The following is a 5,403-nucleotide window of genomic DNA, read 5'->3' as shown; positions in this document are numbered from 1 at the left end:
CGGCCATAGACGCTGATACATACCGGAGAGCAGAGCTAACACTCCTACAGCAAGTCCAACTAGACAGTTTCCCAGAGGAAATAGCAACCCTCATGGCGGGGAAGGATATAACGGCGTACAACGCAGGGAAAGGGAGACTAAATACCCTCAGCCCAGAGTACGACAAAGATAGTCAGCTAATAAGAGTAGGCGGTCGTCTCCGCCGATGCGACGAACTAAGTTATGGTGAGAAACATCCAATCCTCCTGGATCCCTCACACATAATCACTAAGCTACTCATCCAGCGATACGATAAACAGATGATGCATTCTGGCCCGGAACGGGTCTTTGCAGAACTGCGCAGGAAGTACTGGATACTAAGAGGTAGGGAGGCAGTGAAGAAATATCAACGTGACTGCGAGGACTGCAGGAGGTGGAGAGGACAACCACAGATACCGCGGATGGCCGACCTCTCAGCCTCCAGTTTGAGAGTTTACAAACCCCCATTCTACTCCACGGGAGTCGACTGCTTCGGACCAATACTGGTCAAGATAGGTCGGAGGACGGAGAAGAGGTGGGGAATAATCTTCAAATGCCTTACCACACGCGCGATAGACCTCGAACTCTTAGATAAGATGGACGCAGAGTCCTTCCTAATGGCCTACCGACGCTTCTGTAACACGAGAGGAACACCCTTCGAGATGTACTCAGATCGAGGTACCAACTTCATAGCAGGAGATAAGGAACTAAAAAGAGCCTTCCACGCCCTAAAGCCTGAAGTACAAGATCAATTAGGTAAGGAACAGGTTCAATTCCACTTCAACCCCGCAGGAGCGCCCCACATGGGAGGCTCCTGGGAAAGAGAAGTGAGGACAGTGAAGTCAGCCCTCAGGACCGTCATAAAAGACCAGATAGTAACGCACGAGGTGTTGGGGACGATCCTAGCCGAAGTGGAAGGTATGATCAATTCGAAGCCTCTAGGCTACGTATCTTCGGACATTGCAGATGCAGACCCGATCACACCATTCCTACTGATAGCGGGAAGGCGGGACCCCTCAATACCACAAGCGATCTACCCGAAATCTGAACTAATCACGAACCAGAGATGGAGGTACTCCCAGATCGTGGCCGACGAGTTCTGGAAGAGGTACGTACCAAACTACCTGTTAAACCAACAAACCCGGAACAAGTGGCAAGTGGAGAAGGAGAATATCAAGGTCGGAGATAGAGTCATGATCGTCGACCAGCAGCTCCCTAGGGCATCATGGCCCCTAGGGATCGTAAAGGACGTAATACGAGGGAGAGATAACCGGGTGAGAAGTGCCTCAGTACGAGTGAAGGAGAAGACCTACACACGACCAGTGGCTAAACTCATCCCGATGCCCCAGTTATCATCAGATATAGAGGAGGACTTTGATAAAATCAGGTCCAATAGGAGCAAATTTACACACTAAATTTGAGGACGGCGATGTTACGGAGACGCCCCCTATACGGGCATCTCCTATATGAAACGGCTATGCTCTAGGGTCGTCCTTATATGGCGAACGTACGTATGATGTTTTACGTAGGCTATATATGGCTGAGCTACGCCCGATAGATCCAGATCAGAGATATTTCAGTTCAGTGACTATAAGTATAACTAACTAATAAGTATAACTAACTAACAAGAGTGAGGGCCTTACACACCATTCACTCTACCACATCTGATCCATCTTCGGGCATAGTCACTAGGGCACCCAGGAGAGGTACCGTTCTAATAGACGGCGCTCAGGGCAACCTGCTACCAGCAATCCACATATACGAGCTATCGTAGTTCTCTGTTACAGCAGCTTTATGAAAATTATTCATCTGCCCCTAACACACAAATGCAGGCTCACATTTGTTTTAAACTTTGCAGTCATGTAGAGGGTCATTCCAAATATCACTGAAACCAATCTTACTCCAATTGGCCAAAGGGGGGCGCTATAGCATTTTGAACATGCAAACCTTAAACAGGCAAAAGTCATGCCTCGTTTGGCCGACAGCCATGAAACTTGCTTACACTTGTGCATTGACACATGAGGAACACATGTATCACTTTGACCAGTAAGCTCCGCCCTTAGATTTTCCACAATTTTGAGCAGTTTGAAGAACACTTAAACCCATATTTTTTTAGCTATTTCCGTGAAACAATATCATCTGTCTGACCTCCTTTTTCACTAGATCAGGTCTGTTGGTCCAATGGCTTCTCTCTAAAGCATCTGCTTTACAACCGCAAGGTTGCCAGTTCAAGCTTCACTTCATGCAGACTTTATTTAAAGTGCATTCCAAACAACATGATTGTATCAATGAATGCATGTGCAATTGTTAAAGATAACATGAAATGCTTATTTGAGAGCATGTTTTTTCAATGTATGACATACTGTACTTCATTGTGAAAATAGCCGATCTACAATCTCACAACTTTTCAGATAGCAACGTTTTGTGAGCTTGTAGATTGACTACTTTCACTAGTTTCTGTTCCGAAGGAGACGTACAATTTCTCTATCCGTAGATGGTTAGGGAACCAGTGATCTAGAGTAGTTAGCAAAACAGAGGATTGGTTCATCAGGACGGAAAGACTTACAGTATATATATCAACAGACACCACTAGGGCTACCATATCTCTAGCTCAATAGTTAGCCTGTGAGTCTGGAGGTCGCTGATTCGATCCCTGTCCCCGATGATGTGTTGAGGTGGTTGTGATTTGGCATTCTTAGGTTTATGCATTGTGTTTCTTGAGGTTAGGGGTAGGCATAGTTTTACTGAGGTTAGGGTTAGTGAGGTTGGGTGAGAGGTGGCATTGCAAAAAACATGACCTTGTTAAGCTCAGTCTTCTATGTTTCTATGGCTTATTGTGTATAATACTAAATCGTTTCTTCTCTCTGCAATCCCTGGCCCCGTGCTGGTTGCAGCTATATTTTCTCTTATTTTAAGGTATGCCTGTAAGTGTCACAGCATAAACCCTGAGGCTTAATGTAAAAATAGAAATGAACAGTGATGATGTAGCAGTAGAGAGAGACAGGAAGTTTAGAGAGTTGGTGTAACCACATGTTACATGATTCAAACCCAGGACATTGTGGCTTTGTGCTCAGTGTATGTGCTAGGGTACCTAGTGATGTGTATAGCAAAATAGCCATTATTTAACCATATGAACCCTAGCATCCTATTCTGGGGCGAATATTCTGTGAACAGGCTATGTGAACAGGCTATTTTTGGTGTAGATTTGGTGTAAAGGGGCAAAAAAGAGTGGACCGAGTATAGAGCCCTGGGGGACCCTGTAATTCCATATACAACATGCATACATGTGCCTATAAAGAAAGAGAACTTGACGTCACACCATTGAAAGTAAAGATGGCGCCACCTGTCTATTGAACTCAATGGACGGGGCGAATTAGTTTTTGTTATTTCCATCGAAGAAAAGAAGGGAATGGGGTTACTGTAGCCTAGTGCTTCTTTTGGGCTTGCTTTTCTAGACCTGGTTGCTTATTTCTCTCACAAAATCTGGCAACACTGCCAGAAACGATACATGCCACTGTTTAGATGCCTCAATACAATTATACAGTGAAAAAATTGCTTAGAAAAAAACCTGTATGTCTTCTTTTAAATTCCTGAACCGATTATCTGACAAAGGACACAGTTGTTTGGAAATGGTGTTTGTTCACAGAATCAGAATCAGAATCAGGTTTATTGTCACATCACAGGTTTACAAGGTAAAAAAGTGGGTGAAATTCGTTTTTGTACATCGTTCCCATCGCAACTTTAATTTCCATAGAAAGAAGAGGGGGGGGGGGGAGAAGAGGAGGGGTGGGGGGCAAGTGGGAAGGAGATCAAAACAAGAGAACAACAGAAGGCCAGACAAGTTATCTACATATTTACAAAGTACCTGAGATAATAAAAAACTAAGGTGCCTGAGCATAGCAGCAATGTATGTATACTGTGCATGATATACTTATACTGTGCATGATAACTTATGGACGTTAAGGTGCTTAGAGAAAAAAAGAGCACAATAAAAAAAGACAAAAAAAGTCAGTGCATTATACATGGGATTAAGGTGCAAAAGGTCAGTGCGTGTCCACCTAGGGTGGACTGACCCTAGTATAATCCGCAAGTAGCTCCATGAGGGAGTGCAACAAAAAGTCATTTGTACCTGGTGTAGTCCACAGGTATGTCCGAGGGGGAGCGAAGTCCAAGTCATTTGTCCCTGGTATAATCCACAGGTGTGTTCAGGAAGAGCCAGAAAAGTCTGCGACCAGCTGGACAGTACCGCCTGTTGTCAGGCTGCTGAACAAGGCTGGTCCAGCCGGCTGCCATAAACTTCCGGTTCCAGTTTTGACTCCCATGCACTCCCAATGGCGTCTGCCCGGCCCATAGGCTGACTGTACCTTCTTCTATCATAGCCTTGGTTAGTGTCTGTGGGGAAACGGCTGTAACTTGAGTTCCTTTTTCCCCCCTGCATTTTTTATGAGGTTGATTCTTAGTCAGGGTGGTGTTCCCTCATTCACAATCTCCTATTCTTTCACTTTCACAATCTCCAGCCCTTGGCTCCTTTACCCCTGTAGAGCCTCAGAACTGTAGAACCTCATTGCTTTCGGGCAGAAACCTTGTTTCTCCATTATTTCAACTTTGTATGTATTTTCGTGAATTAATGCCCTACTTCGCCATACTACAGTGTCACGCAAAAGCAGCAAAAATTGAAAATCTACAGGCTACGTAGCAATCTACAGGCTACGTAGCAATTTTCACACGTAGCAGTGAAAATTGTCTGTGGGTTGTATAAATACTGAACCAATGAAAAGTATGCATCACTTATGTGCATATAAACAACATTAAAAATACAACGCATGATTCTCTTTTTTTTGGGGGGGCACTTGACTTTTATTTCCATATTCATCCATTATGTAATCGTGTTAAATGCACATTCACATACAAACACATGAAACAGAAATTACATCACACATTTAACAAAGCATCAGACCTAGTAAAGAAATGCCCAAAGATCACAGACACAGGCAAATAAAGACAATACTAATTATCCATAGATGTTTTTTGACTTGACGAAACTCTAGCAAAGGGAAATCAGAGCAACTTCAAGTTTCAGTTACCTCAGCATTGTACAATCCTAATATACAATATATTCTTAAATAAACCTCCAGTCTCTTAGTAGTATTCAAGACTCCTTATTCTAATGATAATAGTAATGTCCAACATAATGCAAAATAAAATATACAGTAATAAAAGAGGACATTTTAAAAGTTATAATTCAGGTTAGGTAATACTATGAGTAATGCCAGTGGTAAGTATTACAGTTTAAATGTGGTGAATGACCACAGACTAGGATATACAATATTAGGTAGAATGTCGCACCTTTCCTGGGATAGAGGATATACAGACTATAACATTTAG

Source organism: Gymnoscopelus braueri, assembly GCF_963280865.1.
Source record: "Gymnoscopelus braueri genome assembly, chromosome: 5".
In the NCBI taxonomy this organism is placed as follows: Eukaryota; Metazoa; Chordata; class Actinopteri; order Myctophiformes; family Myctophidae; genus Gymnoscopelus; species Gymnoscopelus braueri.
This window is presented reverse-complemented; position numbering follows the sequence as displayed.